Raw genomic sequence first — 13,199 nt, forward strand, 5'->3', positions numbered from 1 at the left:
CATGGAAAACCTCACAGCAGCAATTCATCCCGTGCTCACAGCCAATTCAATTTTTTTATTGTAATTCATGTCAGTTTAAATTGACCATAATATATTATGACAAAGTAGAACACTTATAATATGTTTAGTCAAATATAGAACACAAAATAATTCATTAATATTATATAGTTCAATGTTCTGGTGAGTATTAGGTAGTGCAACAAGTGTGAATTAAATGTTATAGATTATAAATATTATGGCCTCATAATACATGTAGATAATTCTCAGATTGTGTTGGTATGAATATGTAGCGACAGAGAGACTCAGCACCATGATTTGCAGTATGACAAGCTTGAAATTCCAGCACAAAGACATCTCATTGCTTGTGCAACAGTCATGATAAGTTTATCTTTTATGGAAAGGCTGGCTGAGTTCTCACGCATGCAGCCTGGGTTTATGATGACAAAACCCAGAGCAACGGACATGCCTTCAACATGATCCATCACAGCTAAGCAGCATAATAGTTTCCAGATTGTACAGTCGTCCATGATCTATAGCACACTTCTTCAGTGGAGTAGCTATGAAGGGATGTTTGATTAATACTGTCTGCTTGAGGTTAATGCATGCAAACACTGGATGGAGGGTGTTATAGGATCACTGGATTAAATCAGTTTCAGATGACTCTTGTTGGCACAGCTGAGAGACAAAGAAAAGGAATAATGAAAGCACAAGTGGAGAGAAGTGTATCCAGCCAATTGATCGTACTCTGGTTATGGTTTCTTTTAGATTGGATTGTTTCCATAAGTTTTAACCCCTATGACTGTCTCCCTGTTACCATGTACTTAAGAGCTGAAAAAAGACCACCAGTATGTCACCAGAAGTATGTCACTTATGTTACTCATACAAAGATCAATCCTGAGTTGCAAAACACAAAAGAAGACGAGTTGTGTGTTTAAAGGGGCTTTAGCGAATCCATTATTTAATTTGAAACAATGGAAACCAGAGGAGTGTAAGGAGATCAGATGCTTGTTTTACTTACACAATGTTGGCCTGTAACTGACACAAATGTTAGTCATAGTTGTTGTAATAACAAAAGGCGCCACCAGAGGGCACTGCAGCACCATGAGGTATTGGACTTCAATAAAAGCAGTCAGGACAAAGAGACATTAATTTGCATGCTCAGCTATTGAACTTCACTTTTAAAAAAGCACAAACGTTGTCTGTTTAGAAATCTATATAGTGTTGTCTTAAGCAACGATACTCCAGGTCTGAAAGTATATGATTTCGTGTTTTAACAAATGACAATACTGGTTACAGAGAAAACATTAAGTGCACCACAGTGAAGGGGGTCAAATGACTATATTAGAGTAGAGGATATTCAATCATTCTTTAGTAAGTTATTACTACTGCTCTCCATTATGAACTATCTTGTCTACCAGTGTTTTAAAGGACAATAATATGTCAGTAACGGCACAAGATAGATTGAGATTGTATCGGAGGTAATACAATGCTTTCATTAACAGAGTTTTGCTTTGATTTACAAACTGAGATTAATCGAAATGCAACATGTTTGTGTGCCGTTTAGTTGGAAAAAAAACAAAAAACAAAAAAACAAAACTGAATTTACATTCTTTGACAAAACTCATCCTTCATTTTCCTTATATGTAAAAGATACTGTATAAGTAGGAAGGTGGCAGCAATGTCAAATATTTTTGACCAGATAAAGATGGAACTTGAACTGAAATGTTTCTAGCAAAACGTTTTATTTCATACCTTTTCATGTATGGTACAGTGTGTACTTCACGTGGCATTTTAGACATATTTATTCGCAGCATTTTATTCCTTTAGTTTGAAGTCTTTTCAGACTTCGATATGTTTTCTTTATTTCCTTCTTTTTTGTCCATTTTCATGTGTTTTGTTGATTTGCACTGCATGAGCTCTCTGAGCCAACACATAAAAGCCCTCTTTTTAAGAAGCACAATTCAGAGTGACACTGAATTTGGCATGATATCATAGTTTTCAGAAACTGTAGAGAATGCTCAGAAACCAACCAAGTCACTGACCCATAATTTTTTAAAACTGTTTTAAAAACAGTCAGTTTTAAAAACTGTTCAGCTGATTATATGAGAAAATCAGCTGGTCTCAGAATCCCACAAATACTATATTTTCTCAAACCATTTGAACATTATGCTAAATTTAACTAAAATATGCAGGACAATCAAAAACACAGCACAGCTACAGTAAGCCTTGATTTTACTACAATTCACTTTATACCATTCTTACAAGCCACATGTTGACACCTAAAAATCTGGCATGTAGTTTCAAGGCTGAAATCTCTCCTGCACTGCTTCTTTGTGATGCATGATTGGCTCAGTGGTCAGTTATCTCGCTTCATGAAGGCTGACTGCAGCATTTCTCTGCATACTTTCCCTATATTTGTGTGGGGGTTCTTTCCAATTATAGCCGGACTTCTTTTTTAAAATGACAATTGTTTGTTTTTCAGTCCCCAGAATTCTGTGACCTGTTGTGTTAAACGGCATTTGCTGTTACCACCAGTAACTACCGGTGTCACTAAATCGACCCGACCAAAATCTTCGAGATACTCATTTTAAACCAGACCACAACCATTCCCTAACCTCAACCTGGTGCTGCGATGGGCTTAACATAACCATAAAAAGTTAAATAGGCTGTAGTCAGTACAAGTGGATATTGTACTGCAAGATTTGATATTTTGGCAGAAAACAAATACTGTACATTGTCTGTGAACATGTTTGATATGTTCAATGTCAACATATTTGTGACATGCCAAACATGTAAATTAACATATCCTCATTACGTTAACTGAAGATGTAATCCAGTTGCAGTTACGTTTCCTACAAAACATATTTGCTGTTGCAAATTGGTTGTATATAAACGTAATTTCTAGGACATAGGGTTGACAATGTACCACCATTGTTCCACCTTCCAGCTTGGACAAGCAGGATCATGACATGGTCGGTTAGTATTTCACAGACAAGGGGTGAGCAGGATGGCTTTGGAAGGAGAATGAAAGGTTGTGGGAGTGGAAGGGCGAAAGAGTGGGCATTTGAGTGGATCTCAGTCTGGTCCACAGAGCTGAAATCGGCTTGCATTATTGATGGAACAGTTCAGTGGCCTTTGAAGTGAAGAGAGGGAGTGTGAGGTGGAGGGTAGGTTTGGGACTGGTTGTGAATGTCAGAGTCTTTATGAGGACATCAGAAGGGGAAGAAGAGCAGCAGCATTATAGCTAGGGATGTAGGAAAAAAGGTGAAACATCACCACAAACCTGCACAGCTGCCGTCAAACTTATTTAGTGCTTGTCAGTTTTATCACTCAACAAAGAGGTCAAGAAGCTGGACATCAGGAATCATGGTGCCCCACGCAAATGATGACTGGCCATGTGGACCATCAGTAATAAATAAAGTACAGTCAGAAAGTACTAGGTCACTTTTCACATTGGATGTAAAAATGAAACAATGGCTGTAAGGCGAATGTGCTGACTTTAAGCTGTATAAGCTGTTGAGAGTGTTTCCATCGATTATGGGTGAAGGACTCATAGTGTACGGCTTGTAACCCTGTTAAAAGTCCTTCAGATTTAGGGCAACAGCAGGGCAGTAATCCTTAACATACAGACAAGGCAACTAAGGAGGATTCTATGGCCAAACAATGGGATGGTCTTGACTAGCCAAGTCTGACCTGACCTTCAGCTGCTTTAGAAAGTATTAGTAATTTGTAAGTATAGTCCTGACAGATGATGGTAGCCCTGTCCTCCGGGGATGGGAGCTGTTTCTCAATGATCTTCTGTGCACTGAGACAACTTGAAGCTTTCCTATCAGCTGCTGTGCAGCTGAGATTACCACACAGAGATGCAGTATGTTACGATGCTCTCTGTGGTAGAGCGCTAGAAAGTCACCACCATCTGTCAAGGCAGACAGATGGTGGTCTTCTTCAGCGTCCTCAGGAAAAACAACCATTGCTGTGCTTTCTTGACCAGTGAAGTGGTGTTAGTGGACTATGTAAGGTCCTTTGAGATGTGTATGCCCAGAAATCTGTAATACTCTCTCCACTCCGTTTCGATTGATGAATACTGGAGCATATGCCTAATCCTATGACCTTCCAAAGTTCTGTTGGAGATCAGCCCAATCACCATTGTGTCATCTGCAAACCTAACGATGGTGTATGCAGGAGCACAATCGTTTGGGATGAGGGAGTAGAGAATGGGGCTCCATACACGTCCTTGTGGTGTGCTAGTGGTCAGTGTTATAATGGAGATAAGGTCGGGGACCAATCTCACTGGCTGAGGATGCTCTGACAGGAAATTCGTGATCTAGCTGCATAGTGATGAGCATGGGCCTGTCTGGTGGAGTTTGAAGGTGAGCTTGTTGTGGATGACAGGATTGAAAGTAGAGCTGTAATCTACGAATAGCATCTTCACGAATGTGCCCTGTCTCTCCAGGTGAGTCAGGACAGTGTGAAGAGCCAGAAAGACGGCCTCCTCTGTGGATCTGTCAGTTCTGTAACCAAACTGGTGTGTGTCCAGTGAGGCAGGGATGATGTTTCGAAGTGGAGAGGACCGGCCTTTCAAAGCACTTCATTATGTTGGTGTGAGGGCAACCGGACAATAGTCGTTCATGTTTTTTTTGTGCACTGGCACTATAATGCTGACTTCAGGCACCTGGGGACCATTGCCAGAGATAGAGACAGGTTGAAGATTCTTGTAAATACCTCAGCAAGCTGTTCAGCACAGTCCGGGCCTGCAGCTTTGCTTGGATTGACCCTCCACAGTGTGGACATCTTGTGCTCAGTGTGAAGACCTCTTCATCCTCAATGGCTGGATTCTTGTACTCGTCACACTGCTGCCAATTTAAAAGCGACCAAAGAAGGTGTTGAGGTCACTGGACAGTGTGACATCACTGTGGCGGCAGACAGGTTTGCTCTTGTATTCAGTGATAGCCCTGATGCCTTGCCACATTCTCCTAGCATCAGCACTGTTGAAGTGGTCTTCTACACGTTGTCTGTTGATATCTTTGGCCTTCTCTATGCCTTTTTTCAAGTTTGGCCTGGCAACGCTGCTGTACTGGCACCGGAATTAAAACCATTATTGTGTGCTTTTCAGATATTTTAAAGCCCTTCATTCATCCATGCTTTCTGGCTTGGAAACATCTTTATTTTCTTGTCCACTGTGACAAAGTCTCTGACTGTCCTTGAGTGGCCCAGACAAAGCCCAAATTTAAACCCCACAGAATATCTGTGGAGAGACCTGAGGATGCCAGTTCACAAACACAGAATGGGATAAACTGCCCAAATCCAGGCATGCGCAGCTTGTAAAGACTGACCCAAGAAGACTTGAGGCTATCATTGCTACCAAAGGGGCTTCTACAAAGTACTAAATTGAGGTTCTGAATATTTTTGTAAATGAGAGATTTCAGTTTTTGCTTTTTAATCAATTTGCAAAAAAATTCTAAAAACATATTTTTACTTCGTCAATATGGATTAGTGAGTGGCAAATGGCAATTTTATTCAATTTATATAAAATTTAAAACACAATAAAGTGTGTAAAAAATGAAGGGGTCTGAATACTTTCCGAGGCTACTGTAAATGGAACTGATCGCATGTTTGTGGGCATGAAGACCGAATATACACCGCAAAAATGTCATATGTACCTACAGGCACCAGTGAGAAGATGAAATATTATCAAGAAATTCAAGTCTGAGTGATACATCAGTGAGTTTGAAAGCTTATTACCAACACACTGATCAGGGGTAATAAAAAACTAATACGAGACAGGAAATTCGGTAAGACTTATGGAAGCCTTTATAGTTTTCAAGGTGACAATCATTTTATCCTCCATCTCAAAAATGACACTGTTTACATTAAAAAGCAATCTATCAGGAATGTGAGCTATGTACAGTATGTGATCTACATTGGCAGATGATGCAGTGCGGTCACAGAAATGCAAGGCTCAACTTTTGTGCTAGATGAAGATGCCCCCTGTGTTGGTCTCACTGAGTGAATGAGCTGCATAGTGCTGAATATCGTCACTTCACTTGCTCAAGACCATACTTAAAACATTAGTCTACTTATTTAGCATTGTACTCCTATAACATTGCTGGACAGAGAGTGGACAGTTTACAGAAAAAAAAAAAAAAATAGATGATCTAAATCAATGCAGCGGAAGAATTTTTTTCCTTTTAAACCTAGTGTCTACATTACCCACAATGTACCCCAACCGCCAACAGTTGGAGAGCAGAGAGGAGGAGCGGGCTACAGAGGTATGGTGAGCTCATTTCTTTCTCTTTCCATACCTACTGATTTTTTTTACACTTCAAACTTGTAGTCTTCAGCCCCAGCTGACGTTCAGAATTCACACAGCTCCCTCTGGAGTCACAAAAGGATTCATAAAACTTTTTTCACATATCACAAATGTAGAAATACTCCCAAAGACCTGTAAACAGACTTTGATGTATGTGTATAATCGTTGGAATTCCCCTTAAAGGAGAGCTTGCCTGAACAAGAAAGAAGTTGAGCAAAAAGATCATTCCTGACCTTCAAAATAGGAGTTTGAAAAAAAAATAGAAAGGGTATCTTGAGTTAAGATTATTCCATCAAATCAACAAGTAAAGATGGCTGCAGTACAGGTTGCATAAAGTATCACCAGTTGAAAAGGATTCATATCAAATATTTTAATCTGAAACAATAGTATTATGAGTTTAAAACTGGGGGTACATGTACAAAAAGAGCAACAATGCCAACAGTTCATATGATTTGAAAGAAATTAAATTAAATGATTTGAAATGAAATGAAAGCTTAAAAAAAAAATGTTTTAACAAGAGATTTAAAAGTAGTGATAGATCTAGCAAACCTAGTCTCAGCAGGTAAGTCATTCCAGAGTTTGGGGGGCCGGACTCCACTATCAGCCGAGATGGCGCCCAGGCTTATATGGGGTTAATCAATCCTTGATATACTTTGGGGCCTGGTTCTGTAAAGCCTTGAAAGTCAACAATAAAATTTTAAAATCAATGCGAAAAACAGGAGGCCAATGCAGAGAGGTCAGAATGTGAGTTATATGATCTTATTTTCTTGAACCAGTAATAATCCTAGCCGCAGTATTTTGAACTAATTGAAAGTGATGGAGGAAAGCCCCCGAGTAAGATGTACAGAGGGCATTACAGAAGTCTAGAAGGGAAAAAATAAAGGTATGGGCGACCCTGTATATTTGGTCATCAAAACAAATGCCAGAATCAAATAAAACACCCAAATTTCTTGCAGCTAGCTTGATGTCTTTTGGTAGGGCTACCAGATTGCATATTATCTGACTGAAAGAAGGTTTGAGAGGTCCAGCAATTTAAATAAGAAAGTATGTTGATATATTGGGTTAGGTTGCTATGACTAGTGGACTGTAACAGGACATATATCTGGGTGTCATCAGCATAATAATGATTTCCTAATGACCTGACCTAAGGGCAACATATAAATGGAGAACAGTAACAGACCCCAGACTAACTTGAGCAATACCATGAGTGAAATGGGAAAATGAAGATTGGGAATTTCCAAAAACAGTAGAAAATGTTCTATTAGACATATATGAGCGTAATAAATGAAGAGCAGATCGTTTTAGACCAACCCAAGTTTCAAGACACAGTAAAAGGATTGAGTGTTCTATTGTGTCAAAGGCAATCTAGCTGTCACATTTCATCTTTATCTGCAGCAAGGAGTAACTCATTTGTCACCTTAACTAAGGCCATCTCAGTCCTATGTGGAGCTCTGAAACCAGACTGAAAGTTATCAAAAATACTGTTGGCACTCATATATGCAATCAGCTGAGAGGAAATAGCTTTCTCCAACACCTTAGATAAGAAAGAAATTTTCAAAATATGTCAGTAATTGCTGAGAGTAAGCGGGTCAATATTAGGTTTCTTTAACAGAGGTTGTACAGTTGCATGTTTAAAACGAGAAGGAAAAACACCAGTGGCCGAGGAGCAATTAATAACTTATAAAATGCAGGGACTGACAGTGTGCAATACGTCTTTGAAGAGTTTAGGGGGAATAATATTGAGCTGGTACGAGGATTATAATATAAGAGACTGTGGCTTCTAGGACTGAAAGGGAAATTGGCTGAAACTGAGTCAGCACTGTACAGCATACAGTTTTTAACAAAGTAATTCAGAAAATCCTAATTCAGGGCTAGGTTTCAGTATTAGGGGTGGAACTTTTCAAAACAGAATCAATAACCTTCAATAATCCTTTTGAGTTATGGGCATTTCTGGAAATCACACCAAAAAAATAGGCTGAACTTGCCTCTTTAATTCAGTCTGATAGTGGACCATGTGACTTTTTAGCTTTTCAAGGGAGACTTGTATCCTATTAGTCTTCCATTTATGTTCAGCTTTACTGCATTCTCTCTCGAAGGCCTGAGATTGCTCATTGAGCCATGGAGAAGGATTTTACTTTTTCTTTCTGAGTACGAGGTGAGCAAAATGGTTAAGGATAGACAAGCAGATATTGTTGAAGGTACTAGCCAAGGTGTAAGGGCACTGTTGCTGTATAAAAGAGCTCAAGGTTAAGGTGTTGGAGAGAGCCTCACAGAATCTACTGGCAGAATCAGCAGTAAGGACACATGACAGGACAGTAACACACGGCTTTCCAGTGGGTGGAGACAAATTAACATTAAAAACAACAGCTTTATGATAAAATTCAAAAGGACTCATATCCATAAAAGTCAACAAGATTCACATTTATGGGGAGAAAAACCACTAGTGAGGACCAGATCTAAGGTATGACCTTTAGAATGTGCGGCACCTTTACCAATCTGATTTAAGCTAAACGACTCCATAACCAGGAAATCACGAGAAAGGGGATTAGAAGCAAAGCACACATGGATATTAAAATCACCAAGGATGACAACTCTATTGTATTAGAGTATAACAAGAAAGAGGAGCTCAGGAAATTCATGAATAAAACCATTTAGCTAAGGAGGTCGGTATAAAAGTATATAGAGCAGAGGAACTGGACCAGTAGTAAAAATAATAAAAACTTTAAAAGAGTTGAAAGAACCAAAAGACATAAAGGCCATTTAAAAATAATTCTATGGATGACAGCGGTGCCACCACCCTGACCCGAAAGCCAGAGGAGATGAAAATGAGAAAAAGGTGCACAGGAGGAGCACTACCCACATTAGTCAGCACTTTAACTAGATATCACTGTTTAAATTCAAATACGATGTTCTGGAGCAGAGCGAGCACAGCAATAAATATGTTTCTGCCCTATTACTGTCTGAATGCAGTGAATCTCCCATTGTTTTGAACAGCAACCAGCCTTGAGGTAATTATTATAGTATTAAAACATGATGTGAAATTTGATGGATGAACTGTACAATATGTTGTTCAGACTGTTAATTATAACACCCCCTTGGGCCAGTTACTATTTTTAACAAAGCTGCAACACAATAGCAAAATACTTTCAACCAGGTTTTGTCACAAACATATCACACTATGTCACAAACATGTCAATTAGTTATAATCTCACTGCTATAATGCCCCTTTATATCTATCTATTTGACTAAGCAGCAGTAGGAGTGTGTTTGTGACTTGAATAACGTATTATCCTACATTAGATCCTAATGGCTATGATTATATGCCTCGAAAAGGGGTTTAATTAAATCAGCTTAGACATTTTTCACTATTTTCATGAGTCAAACACTCAACTGAGAAACATTTATCATTGCTGAGAAGTTCTTATACTGACTGACAGTCTGGTCTTGAGATGGAGAGAAGGTTGCTGTAAAGATATAGAGTCCCATAATGACACAAACCTCACATTTGAACCCTCAATAATTCTTTTTTTTTTCAATGAACATCAATCAAACATATAGTTATGCAGCAAGTAACCAAAAATATAGAGTACCATTAGTATACAACTTCTGTATACAAATTCTAAGGGAGACAAGGATGATAAATTGTTTCAATAGATTTTGTTTTACACATGAGCTATAGATGACCTATATTGTTTTAAATGGAGTTTTAATAGCTTCTTGCTGGTAAATTTTCATTCATGAAATTAGAATTTGTTCAAGATAACAGACATTATTCCGGTAACACTGAGAGCAGTGATTTGCTTAAGATTAGGAAATGATTGTGGCCATGGTTGAAAGAAACCAGCATTGACATAAACAGGAATCAAACTGTGACCTCCAGAGTTAAGGTCACAAGCTTTGTTGGCCCCTCCATGCCACCTCAACCTCCTCCTCGGTCTTATGCTTTTCAGTAACAAAACGTGCTCCAACTCTGCTTTTTGTCTTTTAACTGGAAGTGGGAATGTATTGGATTGTGCAGGTTATGAGATGCTGATTGGGGTCAATTCATGCCTGCATTTTGGCAAATATATAAACAGTTTTATAATATAAAGTACAGTGTGAAGGACTGTCTGACCTGGTAGAAAACGACTGCATTATAGAAAGGTTTCTGATTTTTAGCCTGCCCTCATTAATATAAACAGGGTGTATACTATAAATACATACATTCACACATATATATATATACAGTATATACTGTATATTGGAGATTCATTTGGGACTCATTTGGAGAAACAGTACAATTTTTCATTTATTTCATTAATACAATATATTACATATTACAGAGTTGGCTGGAAGTTGGATTTTAAGTTATCGTGTTTATAAAACCAATAAAGCAAAAAGAAGCTGATTTAGTGATGGTTTGTGACAAATGTAGATAATTTTAATAACTTAATAACCTGTATGTTCATAGTGATAAGTTAGCATCAGAGCTCTTGTCATTTTTCACCATAAAAAAATATCAAGCTAATGTACGGCTGCAACATACAGTAAACTTTAAACTACCTGTTAGGTAGTTGAGCTGGTTGTACACTAGTTGTAAGCTAGCTCAGATAGCTGTAAGCTAGTTTTAAGCTTTTACTGCTAGGTGTAGACTAGTTGTAAGCTAGATGAGCTAGTATTAAGCAAGTTAACATCATGGGTAATTTTGCACCAGAGATGATTTCTGAATTAAGTGAACAAGGGGATCGAAGTCCCCTTCTTCCCTCATTCACTACTCCCTATATAATAGACACTTATTTTTTTACTCCACAGTGAGCAGTAAATTGAGATTTCAGACACCTACTAATCTTCCGGATTTAGGTCATCACTGAAAGCTGTAGAGCCAAAAGAAAGTAGTGTACATGCCATGAACAATACATTGTTAATTGCATGGTGAATTTTTGAGAGCACTGCATAGTGGATACATTTACACATTCAAAATTCCGGACACTCAGGTAAAATAGAGAGTGATTTAGTCATAATCATAGTCATATTTAGTCCCATATATGCAGTGTATATGGTGATGTCTGGTCACATGTCCTTCTAGTAGTCGTTGTATGTGTAAAGATAGGCCATAATCAAGTTTTGAACAAAGGATTGATGCTGCTGTTTTCACAGGAGGACAGTCTCCTTTCTCCAGAACCTACATGGAAAAATAAAGTTCCCCCTGCTAGGACAGTGAATTCCAACCGTGAGTGGTACTCAGACAGAGTAATGGAAATATTAAACAGTATGTTGAAAGGGAAGACAAGGCAAACCGTCAGTAGGGCAGAGCTGGGTCTGTATTCATCTCAGAACATGTGTGAGTGTACGGAGAGTGTATGAAGAAAGAGAGAAACAGATCACAGAGAGAAAGTCCTGCCACAGAGGGATATTATGCAAGGTCACAGGTCATGACCCTGTGCTCTGCATGCACATTCTGGTGGACATACGTACTATTACCCCCCCGCCAGCTAGGTTACAGACCACCCATCGTGCCAGACACAAACATTATGTCTGACTTTCACACAGGACCCTCTAATTATATATATGTTGCAAGATTAGACAGATCTAGATTGTCAGTGCAATGAAAGTAGGTCAGAGAGACTCTCATCACACTGAACATGACAGCTGACATAAGGAGCATTGTTATAAACAATGTGACACACATTATTTCCAGTCCTTAAGATAAAGTCTGTGTGTTTCAGGACAATCAGCACTGTAAAACAAATAATGGCAACAACAACCATGCTCTGTGCTGATTAGTCCATGCTAATGGTGGTTGGAGTCTTTTGCAATAATGGTGGCCATGTTCAAGCAGTGTTTTATAAATACCCTGAATGGGTGTAATAGAGGTCCCAATGATCTTTTCTGCTGTCCTCATCACATTCTGCAGGGCTTTTCGATCTGAGGCACTGCAGCCTCCATACCAGACAGAGATGCAGCTGTTTAGTACACTCTCTATGGTGCCTTTGTAGAATGTGGTGAAGATGGGAGAGGGGAGGTTTGCTCTTTTCATATGCTGCAGGAAATGGAAGCGCTGTTGTGCTGTCTTAACTAGAGAGGAGCTATTTAGAATCCATTACGTGAAATGTAATGTGCACTCGCAAGAACTTGTATCAGCCCAGTTGTTCCTGATGTTTGCAGTGATAGACAGTGTAAAGGGAAGTCTGGATGTTATATAGTCCCTGACCAGCTGCTCGAAAACACTTCATCATGATGGGTGTAAGTGCTCGGTGGTACTCGTTGAGACCCGACACTGTAAACTTCCTTAGCACAGGTATAATAGTGATGCCCTTGCAGCATGAAGGGACAACAGCCTAGCTCAGGGAGATGTTAAAAATGTCTGTGAGGACATGTTGGTGGATCAGCCCATTCTCTGACAACATGACCTGGTATATTGTCAGTACAGTGCAGCTTTCCTGAGGGGTGGCTTTCCATGCAGGCACGTTGTTAAGTGTTTAAAACCACCTAAAATAACCATTGAGCTTGTTGAGCAAATTGATGTTGTCATTGCAGAATGTTGGAACAGCATTGTATAGAGAGGATAGGGCCTGGTGTCTGCACTGGGGGAATACAGCCATGACGATAATGGTGGAAAATTCCCTCGACGGATAAAAGGGTTGACAATTTAAATTCAAAAACTCTATATCTGGAGAACAATGACTTGAGGCAATTTTAGAGATAGCTCCTGCAGCTCCTGTTCGCTTGAAATGTTGTTAGCCCATCCACATGAATGGTATTGCCAGGAACAGTAGATGTCTTGGTGAATATCAGGGCATAGTAGTCTCTCATCTTGCGCTGGGTAGTGAAATCTAGTGTCACATAGTCAAAATTGTTTTTCTTTAGCCAGGCACTGATCCCCTACAAGTGCCATGCTTACACTCCCGCT

General features: G+C 39.2%; 1 protein-coding gene across 1 annotated transcript in view; it reads right to left on the bottom strand.

Moving 5' to 3' along the window:
- cdk14 (cyclin-dependent kinase 14) overlaps positions 1-13,199 on the bottom strand; it is a 202,848-nt gene that overhangs the window by 68,122 nt on the left and 121,527 nt on the right. The gene's annotated exons all lie outside the window — the stretch shown is intronic.

Source organism: Xiphias gladius, chromosome 22 (genome assembly GCF_016859285.1).
Source record: "Xiphias gladius isolate SHS-SW01 ecotype Sanya breed wild chromosome 22, ASM1685928v1, whole genome shotgun sequence".
NCBI lineage: Eukaryota > Metazoa > Chordata > Actinopteri > Istiophoriformes > Xiphiidae > Xiphias > Xiphias gladius.